This window comes from Hypanus sabinus, chromosome 4 (assembly GCF_030144855.1).
Source record: "Hypanus sabinus isolate sHypSab1 chromosome 4, sHypSab1.hap1, whole genome shotgun sequence".
NCBI classification, from domain to species: domain Eukaryota; kingdom Metazoa; phylum Chordata; class Chondrichthyes; order Myliobatiformes; family Dasyatidae; genus Hypanus; species Hypanus sabinus.
Window position 1 is genome coordinate 6,844,855 of NC_082709.1, and position 25,282 is coordinate 6,870,136.

Below are 25,282 nucleotides of genomic sequence, written 5' to 3' on the forward strand. Positions count from 1 at the left end.
TGTTGTCAGTCAGAATGCTCTCTATAGTACATCTGTAGAACTTTTTAAGTGTTTCAGGTGACAAACCAAATCTCCTCAGACTCCGAATGAAATATAGCCCTGTCTTTATAGCTGCATTGATATATTGGGAATCATATTGCAACTGAACGTGATTTCACTCGCTCAAGGTTCAGCTAATGATAATGAGCACTGAATGCTGAAGTTCTGATCTGTAATCCTGTCAGCAATCATGATTCTGTTAGTTTGTAAAAAATCTTCCATGCCAACCAGGAGATTCACAGTATGCTGAGGGCTAGATCAGTGGTGATCCAGAACACTACTAGAGGTCCAGTTATGACAGATAGAAGGCCATTGTGAGAACAAAAAGACAATCTCATATGAACAACACACACAAAATGCTAGTGGAACGCAGCAGGCCAGGCAGCATCTATAGGGAGAAGCACTGTCGACGTTTCGGGCCGAGACCCTTCATCAGGATATATCTCATATGAAGTTAGAGACACAATCAGGTGCATGATAGGTGTGGGATGGTTTGCATACCATTATTTCCTCTAAAGCAAAACCTAACAGCATAAATTTCTTGGTTGGTTCACTCCCAGATGAGTTTAATGCCTTTCACGCATGCTTTGAAAGGGAGAATAACACTACACTTGTATGAATCCCTGCAGCATCGAGCGACCCTGTGACCCCTATTGCAGAGGCTGACAGCAAAAGAGGGTGAGTCCTCACAAAGTGTCTGTAATCTCCTCAACTTGACTTTCTCATTGGTAGACCACGGTCTGTGAGGATCAATAATAATATCTCCTTCTCACTGACAGTCAATACTGGTGCACCTCAAAGATGCATGTTTATCTTGTTGCTCTACTCTCTCTACACTCATGACTGTGTGCCTAGACGCAGCTCAAGCACTACCAATAACTTCACCGATGACATCTCTGCAGTTGGTAGAATCTCAGATGGTGATGAGCAGTTAGATGGTTGAGTGGTGTCACAATAACAAGCTTGTACTCAATATCAGCAAGACCGAAGAATTGATTGCGGAGTTCATAAGGGAAAATTGGGGGAACACACACCAGTCCTCATTGAGGGGTCTAAAATGGAAAGGGTGAGTAGTTTGAAGTTCCTGAGTGTGAACATCTCTGTGTATCTATTCTGAGTCCAACATATTTATGTAATTAGGAAGAAGGCCTGCCAGAGGCTATACGTATATCATGGGGAGCTTGAGGAGATTTGGTATATCACCAATGACTCATGCAAGTTTCTACAGATGAATGGTGAACAGCATTTGGACTGATTGGTCACTGCCTGCTATGGAGGGTTCGAATTAGGCTGCAGAAGGTTGTTGACTCAGTCAGCTCCATCATAGGCATGACCCTCTTGTATTGCAGAAGATAAACTTATTTTCTGATTGAGCATTGTTCCAAAAGTTGCTTCCTCTGTGCTGGTTAATGATGACCCCATTTGAGGTAAGAGGTTGCCTTCCTATTGGTTAGCTCCCATGTGCTGTGGCTCTGGTTTCTGGTCCCAGGTCATGTGCTGTGATACCTGCGACTGGCTTCCGGTCTTCAGGGGTATAAAGGTGAACACACCAGTGCAAATCACTCTCTTTTTGGGACCTCAAGCCACTCCAGGCTGTGAGCTGCGGGCAGCTCTGGAAGAACAATTTGAAAGGTGTGTTATAGGAAGAGGGACTTGTGTTTTGAGTGCACACCTAGTTAAATTGTTTTTATCACTTGGTTAATCTTGCTTTGTAACTTGGACAGATTTAACATGTGTACTGAGTGTTTAGTGTTGTAGTTTCTATAGTATGGTTTGACTTACATATGAGGAAAGGTTCAAAGGTACATTTATTATCAAAATATGTATGCAATATACAACTGTGAGATTAATCTTTTCTAGACAAATACGAAACAATAAATAACGATGACAGACATTCAAAGAAAACCATCATCAACCCCCACCACCATGCACAAAAAAAACACAAACACCAAAATGTGTCCCCCGTGAGAAAAAAACAAGTCTCACAAATGGAACAAAAACATAAAACCCAATGCCTTCCACACCAAAAACTAACAAATCGCACGGATGACAACGTGAAAGAATGGGTGAAAGCACAGAAGATGGAAACATCAAACTGGAAGAGTCCATTTTTCACCACAGCCCGCAGTCCAATCCAGACAAGAGTCTCAGTGTTTGCTTGTGGATAAACAGTTGCTGTTTCACTTATCCCATGAATCTGCTCCCGTACATTTCCCTGTCATTAAAAACCTGTACAAAAGGTGGCATCCATCATCAAGGGCACTCACCATCTGGGATAAACCTTCTTCTTATTATTATCATCGGAGATGAGTTCAGGAGCCTGGATTCCCACACTTAATGGCTTAGGAGCAGCTTCTGTCCCTCGACCGTCAGATTTCTGAATGGTCCAGACATGCACGAGCATTATTTATTTGTCTGTTTGTTTATCTGTCTGCTTATCTATCAGTTCCTTATTTATCTATTCATCCATGTATTTATTTATTGTAACATAGTAATTTTTATATCCTTCATTGTACTGTTGCCTCAAAACAACAGATTTCACAGCATTTGTCAGTAATAAAACACCCGACTGATTCTGATACAGAAATGCATTTGAGTCGAAGTGAGTCATGGCATCATGCACTATCTATGTGGTTGATGAATCTACTCCACAGAGCTGGACAAGGAAGGAATACTGCATAATGAAATCCCTGACATAGAAATCTAAAGCATTCACTGCCTGTACCTCTCCAGATGATACACATAAATTCAACAGAACAGATCATAAGATTTGTGACAGCATGCTGATGTTTCACAATCACACTATCATAGAGCAACAATAGAATGGGAGAGAGCAGGGACACCAACATCTCCACATAGCTGAGTAAATTCTCCAGCTTCAGCCGCTGCAGTAAATCATAGTTATGAAGTGAATCAATGATTAATGCATCAAAATATTAGCCAACCTCCTGGTGCACTCTCTTAGACCCTAACTTTCATTGGCCACGCTGCTCTGAAGTGGTGGAAGTACTGATCTTTGTTGGAGGAGATTTCATAACCTGCCCTCTGATAAGGAAGCTTGCAGACAACTGTTCCACATCGGCTTGCAAAGCACCTTATTGCCTGGGTCTGCGACTCTTTCACAGGCACTTGTTGAAATCTCAGAAAATGGGAAGATTAAACCCTCAAGATTCAGAATCAGCTTTAATAACACTGGCATAGGTTGTGAAACTTGTCTTTCTGGCAACAGTGCAATGCAATACATAATAATAGAAAAAACTGTGAATTATAGTAAGTATTTATATTAAATAGTTAAATTAAATAAGTAGAGCAAAAATATAATTTTTTTAAAAGTGGGGTAGTGTTCAAGGGTTCAATGTCCATTTAGGAATCAGATGGCAGAGGGAAGAAGCTGTTCCTGAATTATTGAGTGTGTGTTTTTAGGCATCTCTACCTCCTTCCTGATGGTAGCAATAGAACAAGGCCTGGCCTGGACAATGTCAGTTTGTGAACCATTGAGTAATACCCTTTACTTCATGTTAACAGTTCCTCTTCATCTGAGAGAAGACAGATTCACAACAATCGTAATGGCTGCAAACCCCTACAAGGGCAGAAGTCTGAACTTTCAAAGTATACAGTATGTCACCATATGCTACCTTGTGGGTGACAGGGTGGAGATATGTCTCTACCAAAGGAGGTGTAAGGTGTTCCTTCCCTCTGTTAGCCTACAGGTCACCCTTGGGCAAGGTATAAAGCATCTGCTTAGCCCCTCCTGATCAGAGTCACGTGAAGCCACGGGAGCGGGAGTGGACGGCAGCTGGATCATATCACAAGTCCTGGTTATGTGACCACTGATGCCGGGCAAACAATCTCTGAAGAGTATTGATAATGGCTGGGGTCACCCGTCTTGTAAAGACACTGCCCAGAAGAAGGCAATGGCAAATGACTCCTGTAGAAAAGTTTTCCAAGAACAAGCATGGTCATGAGACCATGATCACTCATGTCATATGATGTGGCACATAATGATGATGATGATAATACCTTGAAATCCATTTTCTTGCAGGCTTGTACAACAGAACAAAGTAATACAATAGAATCAATGAAAAACTATAAAACAAACAGAGACCGCAAACAACCAATCTGTAAAAGAAGACAAACTGGCAAATTAAGTAAATAAATAATATGGAGAACATGGGTTGGAGAGTCCCTGAAAGTGAGACCATAGTTGTGAAATCAGTTCAGAGTTGAAGTGAGTGAAGTTATCCATGCTGATTGGGGATTAATAACTATTCCTGAAGCTGGTGGTGTGGGACCGAAAGCTCCGGCATCTTCTTTTTGATGGCAGCAGCAAGAAGAGAGCCGTAGGCTGGATGGTTGGTCCTTGATCATGGATGCTGCTTTCTTGTGGCTGCACTACTTGTAGATGTGCTCAATGGTGAGATGGGTTCTTCCCGTGATGCACGAGACTGTGGATTTCCCTCATTCCCTTCCCCTCCCTTCTTCTATTCTCCACTCTGGCCTCTTACCTCTTCTCACCTGACTATCACCTGGGAGCCCTTCTCTTTCCCTTTCTCCTGTCACCCACTCTCCAGTCCTCGACCTTTCCCACCCACCTGGCTTCACCTTTCACCCTATAGCTGTCCTCCTTCTGCTACTCCCATTTTTTATTCTGGAGTCTTTCCTCTTCCTTTTCAGTCCTGTAGAAGGGTTTTGCTCTGATGCTGTCTGACCTGCTGAGTTCCTCCAGCATTTTGTGTGTGTTGCTTAAGATATTACAAATATTGTACATCCAGTAGCAGCATGTAAAGAACTTGACATATTAAATTCCTCACCGGGTCCATGGACCTTGATAATGTGGTGGCTGCTGCAGGTTAAGAAGGTTCAGTGATGATAATCCTGTTGAGATCTGTATATATCTCAGATTCATTAATAATTCGATAAGGAACTTCTTCCAAAGGCACATCAATACACTGCCTCCTACTGGGACCATTTCCTTTCCCCTCCCTCTGCCAGTAGCTTTATCTGCTCTTCATGCCTTCCAGCTATCCTCTATTGCGTATGGAAATTCTTGATGTTTTGCGCAAAACTCAAAACGAAGTTGTTCAGCAGCAGGCACATAATTCCCCAAACACCTCAGGACCACTGAAGGATTCAGGAAAGCACAGATCATATGCAGCTTCAAAATAGCAGCCTGCATAAATATATAAACTGCAATCAAGTGGAGATGTAGACTAATAAAGTAGGAAATGGGGCCTTTGGCCTATCAATCCATGCTGAATATCAAACATCAATCTGCACTAATCCCATTTTTTCAGCACGCACCTCCATCATCTATTTCAACCTTACATTTTACAATCTTGCATTTCAGGAGGACCAGAATATAAAAACAGGGATGTAGTGCTTAGGCTTTATAAAACATTACTGACACCTCACTTGGAGTATTGTCAGCAGTTTTGAGCCTGTTATCTAAGAAAAGATGTGCTGACATTGGCGGAGGGTTCAAAGGAGGTTCACAAGATGATTCCAGTTTTGAACAGCTTGACATATAAGGAACATTTGATGGCTCTGGGCCTGTACTCACTGGAATTCAGAAGAAATATGTAGCATCTATGGAAAAGAGTATAGTCAACATTTCAGCTCAAGAATCTTCAGCAGAACTGGAGAGGAAAAGATAAGGAGTCAGAGGCAGAATGTGGGTAGAGGGGAGGGAGAAACACAAGGTGATTGGTGAAACTGGGAGGGGGATAGGTGTGAAGTAAAGAGCTGGAAAGTTGATTGGTGAAAGAGATACAGGGCTGCAGTAGGGGGAATCTAATAGGAGAGGACAGAAGGCCATGGAAGAAAGAAAATGGGGGAGGAGAACTTAGGGGAGGCGATGGGCAGGGGAGGAGATAAGGTGAGAAATGGAAATGCAATGGGAAATGATGAAGGAGGAGGCAGTATTACCAGAAGTTCAAGAAATCAATGTTCATGACATCAGGTTGGAAGCTATCCAGACAGAATATCAGGTGTTGCTCCTCCACCCTGAGTGTAGCCTCATCGCAACACTAAAGGAGACCATGGACTGACTGACATGTCGGAGTGGGAATGGGAAGCAGAATTAAAATGGGTGGCCACTGAGAGATCCTGCTTTTTCTGACAGATGGAGCATATATACTCGGAGAAGCAGTCTCTCAATCTATGATGGGTGTCACTGATATACAGGAGGCCACACAGCAAGTCCCAGATATAATAGATAACACCAACAGATTCACAGGTGAATTGTCACCTCACCTGCAAGGACTGTTTAGGGCCTTGAACAACAGTGAGGGAGGAGGTGTAAGGCCAGGTATAGCACTTGTTCTGCTTGCAAGAATAAGCGCCGGGAGGGACAGGTAGGCAAAGGAGTCACATAGGGAGCAATCCCTGTGGAAAGCAGAAAGTGGGAGAGAGGGAAAGATATGCTAGGTAGTGGGATCCTGTTGGAGGTGGCAGAAGTTGCAGAGAATTATGTGCTGGGTACAGAGACTGGTAGGGTGGTAGGCGAGGACAAGAGGAATCCTATCCTTGGTGTGGTGGCGGGAGGGTAGACGTGTGTGAAGTAGAAGAGATGTGGTTGAGGGCAACGTTGATGGTGGAGGAAGGAACGCCCCTTTCTTTAACAAAGGAGGAATATCTCCTTTGTTCTACAATGAAAAGCCTCATCGTGAGAGCAGTTGTGGCGGAGACAGAGGAACTGAGAGCAGCAGACGGCATTTTTACAAGTAGCAGGGTGGTAAGAGGTATAATCCAGGTAGCTGTGACAGTCAATTCACAACTCAGGTTCTCAGTGTTATTTATTTATTTGTTTGTTTGCTTGTTTGTTTTTCTGAACTTGCACATTTTTTACTTCTTTGGTTGCTTGTCATTCTTTGTGTGTGTTTTTATTGATTCTATTATATTCCTTTGTTCTACTGTGAATACCTGCAAGAACATGAATATTGGGATAGTATATGGTGGAATATGCATACATACTTCGATAACCCTTCAGTTAATGGTAGGGTCCATGGCATAGAACCCCTGCTGTAGTTAAATACCCTCTCACGTGTGTTAAATAAAGCAAGATATTTGGTCAAGATGACACCAGCATACAATGCTAGTTCAGTCAACATCTTCCAGATAGTTCAGGAAAATGTCTTCTTTACTTCTCTAACATCTCTTTTTCACCTCATTTCTGGGACTAGTATACACTGCAATTTACAGTTTGGAGATTATTTGAGTGACCCAGTGCTTTACTGTCTGCAAGAGGATTTGAGGAGCAAGTGCATTCTCTTATGGTCTCAAGGCAAAGAAACTTTCAGGCAGGGCACCAGCTGAGATTCAACTCCATATTGCCAGTTAAAGCATCCATTAATTTCCGAATAAAGCATCGAGTAAGACTGAGACATCAAGGTAAGAGTGGTTGGTGAGGGAGAGTTTCAGCACTGACCCCCTGCCTTTTGATCACTGCTGGAGAAGGAGCCTTTGTGGCCTATCGCTGTGTGGCTCACTGCGGCAGACTCGTAGGCCTCTCTCCCTCGTGTGGGTCCCTCTATTTCGATGATTTGTCGATGATATCATAGACTGGTACTGTGGTTCTGCATTTATGGATTGTGGCTTTTTCAGACATGGTTTTTATATTCCATGACTTTTTTATCACCTGTTCCTTTTCCGTTTTGTTGTGCAAGTGCAAGGAAATTACTGGATTTCCTGCTTCTCAGCTTTCTACCTAGCTCTCTAAATTCCCTTTTCAGGACCTTATTGTTTACTTTCCTATGTCATTGGTACCAAAATGTACCAAGACATCTGTCTGTTCTCCCTCCCTCTCCAAACTATTGTGGACGCGATGTGAGACATCCCCTTCCCAGAACCTAGGAGGCAACACATCACATTGGTGTCCCGTTCATGTCCACGTGACATGGCAGCGTAATGACATAGGCCATTTATGTACTTTTTCGTATAACTCATAATAATAGTGCAAACAACAAAGGGTGCTTCATCAAATAAGCTATCTACAATATTACACAAATAGTCCTAAAATATTAAATACACAACACTCCTCCCTAATTCGCTATAAGCTCCAACTCAGTTTAGAATGCATCTGCATAAAAACAGGGTACAATATAGGACAACTACTCTATAGACATTCACAGCCTAGTAAATTTTAAATTGTCCCACTCAGGTTTGAAGATTTGTGGCTGTGAGACTTGTGGCTATGAAAGAGTTGCAGGTTCCAGGGCCTCCTCAGTGGTAGCTGTGGGAGTTCATTCCACAGGACACTTTCCTTCTGGACGTTTTGGCATCTGAAGCAGTGCATGGCAGGTTCCAAAGAACAATGTAGATCATAATGTGTGAGTACAGTGTCTGACATCACTATTTACCTTTTGCTTTGTCCATTGCCACTTCTTCCAGATCCATAGTAATGAGTTCAAAAGGTGAAGCACAGTAGCCAGATTTGGTTGGATCTCTCATTGTAATTAACAAATTTTAAAAAGGACCGCAATTGTGTCATGTCCTTGACTTTGGGTCATCCAGAACTGCTTTTCATGGCACACTTGTGTGTCGATGGTGTGACCACATTAAGTGACGCTTGGTTTTTGAACACCGTTTTGAGATTTTGGAGATATTCTTTGTCATCCTTACCGGTAAAAAGAGAGTCATCCAGATAACACTGAGTGCCTTGTAGTAGCTGACCCATAGCGTTCTGCCAGAGTGCAGGAGCAGGTGTCTCTCCAAAAAGAAGCTTATTATGGCAACAAAGCCCTTTAAGGAACTGGACAGGTTTTGTAAAACTAGAGAGTGGCATTTTCTATTTTACCCTTGATATGTTTGAGTTTCCAGTGCCATCCTTGAACACTTTTGTGACAATATCCAGTATCTTTCTTAATTTGCTTTCAGTTGACCCTGTTGCAGGGGGTGTGGCATGCAAATGGTGGATGGATGTCTCAGCCATTCATAGCCCCACAATGCAGGCCCTCCAGTTTTTACCACAGACAGTACAAGCCCAATTTGACTTGTTGATTGTTGCATTTCCCTGTTAATCTCCAGTATGATTCTTAGTTGGATATCTGAAGGCTTCAGTTCAGTATCTTTGAAATGCCATTCAAACTCATTTTGTGGAATGACTGAAACAGACAAGCCAGTGTCTAATTCCATTTTGATTAATTTCCCACTCTTTTCTGGTGTAAACCATATTGCCTGTTAGTTTTCACATTATAAATCTCAAGGCTACTCAGTTCTGTGTCATTCAAAGGCGAGCCACACGCATGAAGCACATGGCAGCCAGAGCAGTCTCACAGCTTCAGCCTCAGCCCCAAGGGGAGTGAAGTAAAGTGCCGTGGAGCAGAACTGGTTCAACCATCACCTCCAGTTCCCACACCCTACCTTTTCATTCCATCTGGTTAAGATAAAATAAGTCTGTCCCGAGCGTTATAGGCTCTTCAGCCCGGTGCTTATGCTGGTTTCCGTGGTGTGATGCGACTGAGAGTAAGAGACTCCCTCCCGGATAGGATGCCAGTCTATCGCGAGGTTAACACCCAGCATTTTGCCGGTACCCCTTTTCAGCTGGGTGGACTGGAGCAGTGTGTGGTTAAGTGCCTTACTCAAGGACACAACACACTCAAGGCTCAAACTTACGAACTTTGGATTGTTACTCCAATGCCCTAACCACTTAGCCACACACTATCTGTCCTGGCATTTAAATTGTCCAAACACAAGGTAGTCCGCCACACTCAGACATGGCCCCTGCCACAAGAATAAACTCTCGGCCACTTTCGGCCCGAACTCAACTTTTCCAATCCAGCGTGGCACTTAGACGAATCAAACCTCACATCATTGTCAAATTTTTCATCACAGCATATAGAATAGTACTGTTTGAAACTGCAACTTGACTTTTTATCTTGTTTCTTTTCACTGTGCAGTCCATTTATTTCCATCTGCTCAACGTGCTCTTTCTCTATGTCCTGCTTTGTTGCATTTTCTGCAAGTTTCACATTTAAACCTACAATGAAATGGTATATGTAAACTTCTGTCACAACTGTAATAAAATTTGTTCGGGCAGGTTGCTTTTAATTAATTTTGTTAATGCTCATTTTCATTCCTGATTGCCTCTCAATTGTGTCTCCATCTGCTGTTCCATTGAAACAGTGATTTCAACTGCTCTGCTAAATATAAATTGTGCTTCAGTTAGGAGCCATTTTTGAATGCTTTCTTGTAAGATTCCACAAACTAAATGATCTTTCATTGCCTCGTTAAGCCCATCACTGAATTGACAAAGCTCAGACAACTTCTTCATTTTCAAAAAATGGACTCCTCTTCTTCTTCATTCTGCTTATCAAACCTAAAGCATTTTGCAATCAACAATGCTTTGGGTTCTAAATAATCCTGAATTACTTTCACAAAATAGTGTAAGGTGTGTCTTCTTTTATGTTACTGCTAAGGCTAATAAAATGGCTTCTTTGTTATGTTAAAAGTAAAAATGCTTCTTTCTTATGTTAACTGCTGAGAAAGTGCTTTTCTCTCACAGCTTGTTTGGGTTATAATTACTGATAACGGGAATTGTATTCCTTTGCTAACCAATTGTGATAGATGTTATTCTTTCTTGTGTGTCTGTAAGCTAGTGTTTCGCGGACTTTGGGGAGAAGGCGCGATGAGAAGAGAGCGAGGAGATGCAATGCTGTAAGCTGAGTGACAGAACAGACCTCGAGCAGGAGTCCGAGGCCCAGGGTCTTCAGCGAGGAGAGGAGATGAGGACAGGTTCGTGTGAAGCGTCTAGTCGACCACCATTGTTGGGCCCAGGTGGAGGGTCGAGGAGGTCGGAGGGGATCGAATGGTGGCAAGAAGACTTTATTAATTGAGCTCCAACAGTTGTGCATGAAGTGCTTGAATTTTGATAAGCTTGGTGCCTTTTACTTTTCCTTTTATATTGTCTCTCTATTAAGTACATATTTCCAGTAAGATCTATAAAGTGTAAGCATTTAATCGCATGTGGCGTACTGTCTGTTATTTGATGTGGTGGGGACATCACACAGCATCTACACAAGCTGATTACCCAGTTTGGAGGGGCCAAAGGCTGCTCCCCCTAGACAGAAGCGAGCTGAGCGAGCTTGAGGTTTACCAGGGGGCTACAATAGCAAAGTTCATTTTGGCTAGTTTGGTTGGAGCAGTTACCCTTTGAAGCAAATTGTATGCCTTTAAACACAACACCCTCAGCAAAAACTGCCACACGTTTCTCATTGACTATTTCATTTGCTTCAAAATGCTGCTCAATTTGCACAGAATACATGAACCAGTTATCCATTGTGCAATGGAATGCATCTATCCTTTTGACATAGCCAACCACTTCTGCTTATTTTTATTTCTAAATGTTATCACCCGCTACTGTTTATGAACCTATGAATTAGTCAGTTTTCTGCCTTTCTTTAAACTCAGCATTTTTCTCTCTCCCTTCCCAAGAGGCAAGTGCTGCACCACTTTTTTTAAAAAAATCAAACATCTCGCTGCACTTTTTATAAACACAAAAGTCTTTTTGAGCTTCAATAGGTAGGTAGTCATCCGAGATTCATTTTAAAATACCTTATTGCCACTCTCAAACAGAAAACTAATTGGAAGAAAAACAAGCAAGTCCAGAATGTGAGTTTAACTTTGTTTTTACTTTAGTGAGGTGCACGTGACATGGTGACATAATGACATATACCTTTTATGTACTTTTACCTATAACGCATAATGAACTATGCAAACAACAAAGAAAGCTCAATCAAACAATATATCTATATAATTATTCAAATATTACTGAAATATTTTATACCCAACACCACAAATCTCAGGTATACCAAAATGGTTTCTTCTGGTCCTGCATAGCTTGTTGGTGTACCGATATAACAAGTAAAACTATGGTTTGGAGAGTCAAGAAAATGGAACACCAAGCTTCTAAATATTGTTTGTATGTTGTCATCTCTACAGTATTCCAGTATTGTTGGCTGTACAATGACTAACATATTTTTCTACTGTGACCATGTTACATTAAGGATTATACATCCATTTAAGAAAGGAAGAACTATATAAAAGGTTCCTAACCTGGGGTCCATGGACCCCTTGCTTATTGGGATTGGCCATAAGAAAGGTTGTTAATCCCCAAACTATACCAATACTGATGAATTAAGATTGGGTATTAAAATACAAAAATAAAAATGTGCATGTTTCTTCATAACATTTCAAAGTCAATCTCAAGACGTTTTAAAACTACTTGATTTATTTTATACTATCTTACACTCTGTGTGAAGGGCTGGGGGAGGTGAGGCCTCGGGGCTTTGCTCTTTCTATCATTCTTTCTATGGCATTTCTTGTTTTGTGGATGAGATGTGAAGAGTAAGAATTTCAGGTTGTATACTGTGTACATTCTCTGATATTAAATGAATCTTTGAACATTTATACATCTTTTGTCTGTGAATGGTGTCACTAGAGATCATTATATGAAACTTGATTAGTGGATAAAATTGGAAAAAAGCATGTCTTAAAGTGAATAAAAGGGAAGTTTATTAAATGTTGAACCAATATCAGATAACTGAAGTACAAAAACAATCAATGGCATGCAGTTGAATAAAGTGTAATTAATGATAAGGAGATGAAGGGCAGATATGAACAGACAGCGTTTCAATCCTATATTTGCTTGTACAGATCTATTGCACTGACAGGTGCATGCAGCCTTTCAAGAAGTCATCTAATAAAAGTAAAATCCATAGGTTTCTCACTTAGAAGATCAAAAGACCTTCAGAGGAAAGCTGCCAGATTAAAAACTGCCATTATTGCTTAACCAGCTCATGCACATGGACATACATTGGCTCCAGTTTTACCAAGATCTTACTTTTAAAAACATCATTCTTTTTGTACCTCCATCTACATCACAACTTGACTCAGCATAGCAGGGCTTCCCAGCCCCAACTTCAATCACTTGACCATTCCCACTATGGAGCACGTTTACAAGGAGCATGATGGAGGAAAATAGCATCCATCATCAGGAACCCAAACCCAAATCTTCCAGGCCATGCTCCCTTCTCGCTGATGCCATTAGGTCCCACACCACCAGGTTCAGGAACAGTCATTTTCCCTCTACCTTCAGGATCTTGAAGCAGAGGGGATAACTCCACTGATCTGATTCCACAATCTATGGGCTCACTCTTGAGGACTCTGCAACTCGCATTCTCGACATTTATGACCGATATAGTACTAATCTTTCTCTTTTTTTGTATTTGTGCACTTTGTTTCTTTTGCACATTGGTTGTTTGTCTTTGTCGTGTTCATTTTTTCATGGATTCTCTTGTGTTTCTATGTATCTACTGGGAACTTCCACAAGGTAATGAATCTCAGGATTGCATACAGTAAACCATAATGATCAATTTACATTGAACATTGAACTTTGAACTTCAGTTTATCCTTGGTAGGAATGGTTTCAGTTACTTAGGCCCTCATCTTTAGAATTTCCTCCCTAAATTTCTCAATATAAATATTTCATTGAAGCAGCTCTTAAAAATCCACCTTTCTGACTTCTAACACTGTAAAATTTGTGTCCAGTAGTTCTCCTTTGAAGCATCTTGCAACTTTAGCTATGTTAATATGCTTTATAAATATTGTAATCTCTTAAAAGTCATGAAGTTCTCTTCAGATACTGGAACATTGACTATAGGCATTAACCATTAAATTTGCATGATCTAGGAGCTTATTTGTTACATCCATTCCTTACAAAAGGCAATAGAATGTGACAATGGACAAGTTACGCATGCAAAAATATGATATAGTTGAGAGCAGGTAAGTTATAATAGATACAATACAGTATTGTGGTATAAATGTTACCATTCCTCACATTCATGACTCTTCAGCAACTTCTTAGTTCTATTTTCAAAATTACCATAATCTGAAATAATATAAAAGGAATATAATTGTCAAGTATAATGGGCAATATGATAGTTACATTCATAGAGTCAAACTTATGATGATTTCTATAACTATTGTAATAGATGGTCTTAAAAAAGAGGAAGAATTGTCTTTATAGCACAAACACAAGTAAGTCTGCAGGTGCTGGAAATCCAAAGCATCACACACAATATGTTGAATCGACTCAGCAGGTCCAGCAGCATCTATGGAAAAGGGTAAATAATCAATGTTTCAGGCTGAGACCCTTCATCAGGTCTGGAAAAGAAGGTGGGGGGGGGGAAAGAACTCAGACTAAGAAGGTGGGGGAAGGGAGGAAGAAGTACAAGGTTACAGGTGACTGGGAAACTGAAAGAGCAGGAGGGATGAAGTAAATAGCTGGGAAGCTAATGGATGAAAGAGATAAAGGGCTGAAGGAGGGGGAAGGGCACCAGAGGGAGGAGATGGGCAGGTAAGAAGAGAAGGTGGAAAGGGAAACAAGAGGGGTCTTTTTCTGATTGGCTTCCCATGACTAGTGGTGTTCCACAGGGGTCAGTGTTGGGACCACTTCTTTTCACATTATATGTCAGTGATTTGAATGACAGAATTGATGATTTCATGGCCAGGTTTGCAGATGATACAAAGATAGGTGGATGGAGGTAGTGTTAAAGAATCAAGGAGGCTTCAGAAGGATTTATACAGATTAGGAGAATAGCAAAGATGTGTTAAATGGAATACAGTAGAGGGAAGTGTATGGTCATGCACTTTGGTAGAAGGAATAAAAACGTAGACTATTTTGTAAATGGAGAAAATTCAAAAATCCAAGGTGCAAAGGGACTTGTGAGTCATCATGCAGGATTCCCTGAAGGTTAACTTGAAGGTTGAATCAGTGATGAGGAAGGCAAATGCAATATTAGCATTTATTTTGAAAGGATTAGAAAATAAAAATAAGGATGTAATGTGGAGGCTTTATAAAGCACTGAAGAGGCCTCACGGAGTATTGTGAGCAGTTTTGGGCATATTATCTAAGAATGGATGTGCTGACAAAGGTAGTTCACGGAAATGATTCAAGGAATGAAGGGCACATCATATGAGGAGCATTTGATTGCTCTGGTCCAGTATTCACTGGAATGTGTGAAGTTCTCATTGAAATAAGTCAAATGTTGAAACGCCTTGATAGAGAAGACGTGGAAAGGATGTTTCCTGTAGCGGGGAATTTAGGAGTGGATGGCACAACTGCAGAACAGAAAGACATACATTTGGAATGGAGATGAGGAGGTATTTCTTTAGCCAGATGGTAGTCAATCTGTGTAATTCATTACCACAGATGGCTGTGCAGGCCAGGTAATTGGGTGTATTTAAGGCAATATTTGATAGATTCTTGATAACTCAGGGTGCTAAAAGTTATAGGGAGAAGGCAAGAGATTGGGGCTGAGGGGAAATAGATCAGCAATCTCATGATCAAATGGCAGTGCAGGCTCGATGGGCTGAATGGTGTAATTCTGCTCTGATGTCTCATGTTAATTCAAGCGCAAATATATATAATTGTCTCTACTTTAAAATTTGAATACATCTTCCCATGTCATCTCAAAATATTAAAGATAACATGCTGAAGCAAGCCAAGCAGGAGAAAGAAAGACAGTTAATGTTTGAGCACGTTCACCTTTTTTTCGGAACAAAACAAGTAATGCTTAATCAGATATAGTGACTTCTAAAATAAGCAGCAAGTTATTAAAATTAAACAGAAAACAAAAATGGATTAAAATAGATGTCTGCAGCCTGTTACTTTATTGGACATCAACAACAACTAACAAGAATGGATTTTGAACTGCAACCACACATCTGGTTAAGAAGCTTAATGCATACCTCTCTGCCTGCCTTCCAGCTTCAAAATGTGAGATTCTGGACTTGAAGAAGTCAGTCAGTTAACCTATTCAACTCCAGGATTGTAGTTTTCCAATCATTTTCTTTCCTCTCCTCCCCTGTGTATCTGTGTGTATTCATAACATTTTCCTGGCTTTCAAAATGCAAGCTACAAAAATGTCCATCGTAGATGAAGATTATGACAGTCTATCAATGCCAGAAATGAAATCCACCTGAAGAAAATGGACAGCATTGTCTACTTTCAGACCTGTCAACATCAGAGAAATATTAAGTGTGAGATATATGATCAAAAGGAAAGAGACAGCCTGCAATCCAATTTAAACATATGGAGCTGTATTTATTTTTATGAGTGACATACATCAAAGTGTTTTTTCTTCTTTTATTTCTTCCAATTTTCCTTCTTAGATATCATTCTTCATTCAAGAACAGTGCTGTATAAATGTCCTAAATACACACTCACAGATATATATATATATATATATATATATACACACACATAGCTAGGGTGGCTAAATCTTTTGCACAGTGCTGTAGTAATTTTATGTATTACACTGTACTGTTGCCACAAAAACAAATGTCATGACATATGTGAGTGATGATAAACATGATTCTGATATAGGTCTCTATGGGGGACTGAGAGTGGGAAGGGGGCAGGGGGAGGGGAATCATGGGTGGGAAAAGGGGAATGGAGGTGGAGGGAGCAGGAAGCACCAGAGAGACATTCTGTATTGATCAATAAACCAATTGTTTGGAATCAAATGACCTTGACTGCTGTCTCTGGCCTGGGTGTGTCTGCACTCATGCCACCTCCCACCCCTGACACTCCTTCACTTCCACCTGGCCCACAGCCCTCCCATGGCACTCCACCCTTGCCATTCCCAACATCCTTTGCACCTGTCAGATTTACAGACTCACTCTCCGGTCCACAGTGATGAATACAGTACTTTGCAAGAGTCTTAGGCAACTTAGCTGGGATATGTGTCTAAAACGTTTGCAGAGTGCTGTAAGTGATTGTCACACCTACCGAGTGAGACTGGACAATTCTGTATTCTTGGCATCATCAAAACAGAAAAACTATTTTGTTGATTCAGCACGATTGTAGTTATCTGTTGGCCAATTTTAATTAGATAATAGCAGTCAGGATTATAGCTTCTCATTCTTGACTGAGAAATGAACAGTGCTGCCTTAATGTAGCCTGAAACTCACATCAAAAGAAAATGGAACACAAGGACTTTCAGAGGAGTCAAATTCACCCCACTTGGCCTCATCAAAAACATATATAGCTTTTTTGAACCATTGTGTAAGTAACCTCCAAAGGTTGTTTTAACTCAAGTCAAGTCATTTATTGTCATTTAATTATATACATGTATATAACATATATAACCATATAATGTATATAGAAGGAAGACAATGTTTCTCCAAATCAGGGTGTAAAGCACAGCAGTAAGCATAAAACATATAACACACATTAAATATGGATAAAATCTACAGTTGAATCATACATAAATAGCAAACTAAAATGCATAACTTAAGCATTGTGAGGTACAAAACAGATTATCTGGTGACACTTCGAATGCAACAACAAATAAAGTAGCTCATTGGCTGGTACATGCTCTATCCAGTGATCCAATAAATTACAATCACTTGGGTAATAGACAAGGATAAAAATGGGCAGTGGATGACAACTAGAATCCAGACACTCTTATCTTTGCAAGAGAACAGATTGATAATAACATGTACTATATATCCAACACTTCCTTCCCTTGGGGACATGGAAGGAATTATAGCCTTTCTGAACAACTCCATTGCAGCAATGTGAATAGCTGGGTGATGGTCTAGCAATGGAACCGATTAAGCTAACATGGAAAAATAGGCTCCTTTGTGCTTCGTGAGTAAAACCCTCCCATTATTGAACACATCTACATGAGGCACTGTTGTAGGAAAGCAGCATCCATCATCAGAGATCCACCACCCAGATCAAGATCACTTCTCACTACTACCATCAGAAAGAAGGCACAAGAGCCTTAGAGCTTCCACCACCAGATTCAAGAACAGTTACGACCCCTCCACCATGAGGCTCCTGAACAAAACGGGATATCTACACTCATGCAAACACGAGGAAATCTGCAGATGCTGGAAATTCAAACCACACACACAAAATGCTGGTGGAACACGGCAGGCCAGGCAGCATCTATAGGAAGAAGTACAGTCGATGTTTCAGTCCTGATGAAGGGTCTCGGTCTGAAACAACTGTACTTCTTCCTATAAATGCTGCCTGGCCTGCTGTGTTCCACCATCATTTTATATATCTACTCTCATTTCACTTGGCCCAACATTGACATGTACACACAGCCTATGGACTCACTTTCAAAGACACTTAATCTCATGTTCTTGTTATTTGCTGCTATTTATTTATATTTGCATTTGCCCTGTTTGTTCTCTTTTGCACTTGTGTTGACCTTTCATTGATAATAAAGATATGTTGAGTATGTCCACAAAAAAATGAATCTCGGGGCTGTATGTGGTGACATAAATGTATTTTGACAATAAATTTATTTTGAACTTTGAACTTTGATACTTCTTTAGACTCAAATCAGCAGATGAAATAGTTGATCCAAGGAATCCAAGGTATTTGAGGGTGTGCAATTTCCCAATGGCATATACGTCACATTATACAACCTTGTGATTCATTTTCTTGTGGTCATACTCAGTAAATTCATAATAAAATCAATAGAAAACCACATCAACTTGGGCATTCAACTGACGTGCAAAAGACAACAAGCTGAGAAAATACAAAAAGAAAGAAATAATAAAAAATAAATAAACAATAAATAAATAAGCAATAAATATTGAGAACGTGAGACAAAGAACCCTTGAAAATAGGCCCACAGGTTGTGGGAACGTTTCACTGAAGGGGCAAGTGAAGTTGAGTGCGGTTATCCCCTTTGGTTCAGGGCTGATGGTTGAGGGGTAATAACTGTTCCTGAATGTGGTTGTGTGAGCCCTGAAGCTCTGGTACCACCTTCCTGATGGCAGCAGCAAGAAGAGAGCATGTTCTGGGTAGTGGGGGTACTTGATGATGAATACTTCTTTCCTACAATGACGTTTCATGTTGATGTGATCAGTGCTGGGGAGGGCATTAGCTATAATGAACTGGTCTGTATCCATTACTTTTTGTAGGATTTTCCATTCAAGGTCTTTGGTGTTTTCATACCAGGCTGTGATGCAGCCAGTCAATATACTCTTCATCACATATCTTTTAAAGTTTGGTGAAGTTATAGGTGTCATGCTGAATCTTTGCAAACTCCCAAGGAAGTAGAGGCGCTGCCATGCTTTCTTTGAAATTGGCCAAGACGGGTTCTCCAAAACACTGGAGAATTGAACATTGCTGACATTCTTCACCTCTGATCCTTTGATCAGGACTGGCTTATAGACCTTTCACTTCCTCCTCCTGACATTAATAATCAGCTCCTTGCTCTAACTGACATTGAGTAAGAGGTTGTTGTTATGACACCACTCAGTCAGATTTTCACTCTCCCTCCTATATGCTGATTCATCACCACTTTTGAGTTAGCCAACAACAGTGTCATCAAACTTGAATATGAAATTAGATTAAAGATTAGCTTTATTTGTCGTATGTAAATCAAAGCATACAATGAAACATATCATTTGCATCAAATCAAATCAGTGATCAGTAGTTCTATATTCACTGGAGTTTAGATGAATGAGGGGGGATCTTATTGAAACCTACCAACTGTAGAAAGGCCTAGACATAGTGAAAATAGAGTGAATGGTTCGTGAGTCTAGGATCAGAGAGCACAGTCTCAGAATAGAAGGATTTCCCTTTATACAGAAGATTATAAGGAATTTGTATAACCAGAGGGAGGTGACTCTGTGGAATTAATTGCCACAGATTCTGTGGAGGTCAAGTCATTGGGTATATTTAAAACAGAAGTTGATAAATTCTCAATTAGTAAAATGTCAAAGGATCAGGAAAATTGGAAGGAAAATAGGATCTGAAGGGAAAATAAATTACCCATGATTCAATAAGGGACAGACTGCATGGACAAAATGTCCTAATTCTGTACAGTAGTCCTTGGAATTTTATTGTATAGGTGTCTAATTTTAAGTTGTTTCACAGCTGAGTAAATTTGAAATAAAAACAAATGTAGGAAATAGTAGGTGACAGTAGAGAGGATTAACATTTCAGACTGATCAACTTTCACTAAAACCAACAGCAATTACAGCCAAATCCAATGAGATTCAGAACGCAGGCCATCTTGAACCTAACAATACTATGGATATCCTCTATAGTGTTCATTAGAGATTTTGTCTCTATTAAAGGTTTTCTTCATTATTCGTGCTTAGGAATATTGCTCCAATTCTTTTCAATGAAATATTACTCCAACTCTTTTCCATGAATTATTACTCCAACTCTTTTCCATGAATTATTACTCCAACTCCTTTCAATGAAATATTACTTCAACTCTTTTCCATGAATTATTACTCCAACTCTTTTCCATGAATTATTACTCCAACTCTTTTCCATGAAATATTACTCCAACTCCTTTCAATGAAATATTACTTCAACTCTTTTCCATGCATGGAGTCCATTTCTCTGAAGGCACAAAAATCTGTCTGAATTTAAGGTGCTTGGAAGTAGGTACAGAGGAGATGTCAGGGGCAGTTTTTTTATGCAGAGTGGTGAGAGCATGGAATGGGCTGCTGCCGACTGTGGTGGAGGCGGATACAATAGGATTTTTTAAGAGACTCCTGGAGCTCGGAAAAATAGGGCTATGGGTAACCCTAGGTAATTTCTAAAGTAAGTACATGATTGGCAGAGCATTGTGGGCCAAAGGGCCTGTATTAGGCTGCAGGCTTTCAATGTTTCTATGTTTCTATATAGGTTAATGAGCTTCAGTGAGCTCTTTAGAATTCAGTTTGATAGCTATTCATAAACACTGTCCCAAGGTAAGTTTATTCAATTCTTGTAAATCATTATAATACTGATGAGGGTGTGTCTATCAGCAACGTTTCCTTTGGTTTTTCTGCTAATGCTGTCTGATCTGCTGAGTATTTACAGTATTTCCTGCAGCAATTGTTCCCTGATGATTCTCTTGCCCAAATGATGTAATTGCCACAGATGTAATTTCCATCTCAGTGGTAGACTGTCAGACCGTCTTTTAAACTCCACTATTCTGAGGCAATTTATTTGACTCAGGCTCTTGAACCAAAAGGGATGACTTCACTTGCCCCATCGTTGGAATGTTCCTTCAACCTGTGAACACACTTTCAAGAACACTTCACCTCATGTTCTTGATATTTATTGCTTATCTATTTATTATTATTCTTACTTTCTTTCTTTCTTTTTGTATTTGCACAGTTTGTTGTCTTTTGCACACTGGTTGAATATTTAAGGTAGTGCAGTCTTTCACTGATTATATTATGGTTGTTGGATTTATTGAGTATGCTCACAAGGAAATGAATCTCTAGGTTATATATGGTGACATATATGCACTTTGATAATATATTTACTGTTGAACTTTTGAACTTTTTGAACTTAATTCCCATCTACAAGGATGTTGCCTGGATTGAAGGGCATACCTTATGAGAATAGGTTGAGTGAACTTGGCCTTTTCTCCTTGGAGCAAAGGAGGATGAGAGGTGACCTGATAGTAGTGTACAAGATGATGAGAGACATTGATCATGTGGATAGTCAGAGGCTTTTACCCAGGGTTGAAAGTGCTAACATGGCATAGTGATAAGGTGCTCGGAAATAGTTACCGAGGAGATGTCAGGGGTACGTTTTTCACACGGAGGGTGGTGGGTGCATGGAAAGCACTGCCAGCGGCAGTGGTGGAAGCGGATACAGTAGGGATTTTAAGAGCCTCCTAGATAGGTACATGGAGCTTTGAAAAATAGAGATCTATCCACTAGGGAAATTCTGGGCAGTCTCTAGAGTAGGTTGCATGGTAGGCACAACTTTGTGGGCCGAAGGGCCTGTAATGAGCTGTAAATTTCTATGTTCTATGTTCTATCTAGGAAGAGGGGCTTGCATTTTCAAAAGAATGAAAATATGTTTAGTATTGAGAGAAAAAATAATCTGCAAAGCGTCAGAGCAATTAAACCTCAAGAATTTAGGACAGATCATATGAGACTTATGTTTTAATATCAATGCTTACCTGCCAAACCAATCTGAAATAGCATTAATTGTAATGCAACATGGCAACACAATGAAGGTTACTTTTTACTGCCATTAAACAATTGACATAATTTTTGGTGTTGAAATAAGGTTTAAAGATTATTCCATTCATTACCCAAATCTTTTTCTATCATTTTGTCTTCCCTTTCATTTATCCTAAGCCCATTGTTCTCCATCATCCCACTCCCCCAACTCTAATGCATTTTCTCCTGTTCCCATTTCTGTTTAATGCCTCTCCCTGCTTCCTCACCTTGACTTCTGCCTATCATTCCTTTCAATTTCTCTTGGTCCTCTTCTCAAGCATCTGCATGCTTCCCTGTTGCTCTTCATTCTGAAATTTCTACATCTTTACTCTGCTTTCCATTTCATCCTTCTGCCTTTTCCTCATTTCTTTGTCCAATCACACTTACATTTCTCTTATCTTTTGCTCTACATTTCACTGCTCTGACTTTTTCTTGCTCTCTCTCTCTCACCCTGTCCCTTGCCATCTTTCATTTCCTTGTCTGAGGGTTCTGATGGCTCTGAACTGGAATTCAGAGGAATGAGGGGTGATCTCATTGAATCCTATCGAATTGTGAAAGGCATTGATAGAGGGAATGTGGACAGGATGCTTCCTGTGGTGGAGGAGTCTAAGTCCAGACAACACAGACCCAGAAGGGTGTCCTTCTAAAACGGAGGTGAAGAGAAATTTCTTCAGCCAGAGAGTGGTGGATTTGTGGAACTTGTTGCCACAGGGAGCTGGCGAGGCCAAGTCATTGAGTAGAAACATAGAAACACAGAAAATAGGCGCAGGAGTAGGCCATTTGGCCCTTCAAGGCTGCACCACCATTCAGTATGATCATGGCTGATCATCCAACTCAGAACCCTGTACCTGCTTTCTCTCCATACCCCCTGATCCCTTTAGCCACAAGGGCCGTATCTAACTCCCTCTTAAATATAGCCAATGAACCGGCCTCAACTGTTTCCTGTGGCAGAGAATTCCACAGATTCACCACTCTGTGTGTGAAGAAGTTTCTCCTCATCTCGATCCTAAAAGGCTTCCCCTTTAACCTTAAACTGCGGCCCCTCGTTCTGGACTTCCCCAACATCGGAAACAATCTTCTTGCAACTAGCCCAGGGGTGAGCAAATTTTTTGACTCGTGGGCCACAAAAGGTTCTAAAATTTGACAGGGGGGGGCTGGACCAGGAGCAGATGGACAGAGTGTTTTGGTAATACACCTCATAAGAGAAAATAAAATATCATAGGATATGTAGAAAACATGTGCTTTAATTTCAATTGAAAATGAACAAATGCATTACAACAAAATATCTGTCTTTGAAGTCCCATGGTATTTAGCTATTTATTGAAATGACTTTTAAAACACTGAAAATTAAATGAATAAAATACAGCTTTTTTTAATAGTAACAGTTATTTTAAAGCACTGAAAATTCTGTTATCCTTCAAGATATTATCATCATCACTCTCCTCCTGACTGTCTTTATTTCAAAAACGGTAGGAGATGCAGGTCTACTTGTCCTGCTCCTTCTTATTCAATTGTCCCCTGTGCCAAAACTCAACAACGACCAGCACAAGGACAGAACAATGACAGCGTGCCAGTATGCAGAGCGCGTTATTTGATCTGGAGCGCATTTTTTATTTTGAGAACGTACGTGCACCTGCGCACTACTCATGTCCATCACTTAACAGAAATGACATGTAACATGTAAGGCTTATTAAAAAAATATTTTCAAATGCATTTTTTACATAACACAATGAAGAAACTTATTTTTAATTTCAGTGGGAACAGTGTTGTTGGTCTCCCTTTTTAGCCAGCGCATCAAAGTCTGGATTTAGTTTTGTTGTGGTGATTCTCAGGATGGATCTGAGGTGTTGGTCAGTTAACTTGGATCTGTGGCTGGCTTTGTTGATGTTCATGATGCTGAACGCCTGTTCACACAAATAGGTCGAGCCGAACAAAGAGTAAAGCGCAAATGTGGAGTAATACGCTGCACCTCAACAAAGGTCAATGTATATAGAGTGCATCATCTATTGGGAAAACGCCAGAATTGCGGGGAAAAAACGTTAACAAAGTTTATTAATATAATTTCATCAAGTTCTGTGGGCCGGATTAAAAAGCTTAACGGGCCGCATATGGCCCCTGGGCCGTAGTTTGCCCATGCCTGTTCAATCCCTTTAGAATTTTATACGTTTCAATAAGATCCCCCTTCAATCCTCTAAATTCCAGTGAGTATAAGCCTAGTCAATCCAGTCTTTCTTCATATGAAAGTCCTGCCATCCCAGGAATCAATCTGGTGAACCTTCTTTGTACTCCCTCTATGGCAAGAAAGTCTTTCCTCAGATTAGGGGACCAAAACTGAACACAATTATATTTAAAGCAGAGGCTGAGAGATTCTTGGCTAGTCATGGCATGAAGGGATATGGGGAGAAGGCAAAAGATTGGGGCTGAGAGGGAAATGGATCAGCTATGATGAAATGATGGAGCACTTTCAATGGGTCAAATGGCCTATTCTCCTCCAATATCTTATGGTTTCTTTTTATTAGCTTCTCTTCTTCTCCCACTGTCTATAGTCTCATATCTTCTCTAAAGGCCATTGAGCCATCCATTTCATGCCAGCTCTCTGAACAATCCTATTTTCCAACCAATTTCTTGTAACCTACTTCCTCCTACATTCATCTCCACTGGATCGTCAATCTCTTTCCACCTATCTACGCTGAGGTAACTTACAGTAATCAGAATCAGAATCTGATTTAATATCACTGGTTATGTCATGAAATCTGTTGCCTTTGCAGCAGCAGCACAATGCAATACATAATAACAAAAGCTGTATTACAGTAAGAAGTCTGTACATACTGTTAAATTAGGTAAGAATTGCAAAAGGAGAGAAAAAAGAAAGAAGTAGTGAGGTAATGAATTATCTATTAAGCAGCTTGTCTTTGGCATGTTGGGAAAACCTGGAGCACCTAAGGGAAACGTTGGTGGTCACTGAGAGTATATGTAAACTCCATCTAAAGAATGCTGAAGGTCGGCTTTATCGCTGCATCACTCTACCTATGAGGAACCAACTCTACATATTGCATAATTCTCCATCCTCTCTCATTTTCATGTCTCACTCCTGAGACAATGTTAAGTAAAGATGAATTCAACATGAAGTGACGTACACCAAAACATGAAGACTTGGCTCTTAATTTAGTTATTTCTAAGATTGTGTGATTTGCAACAGAGTCACACAGTTATGTAGCAAAGAAATGAGCCCTTCAGCACACTATATACGTGT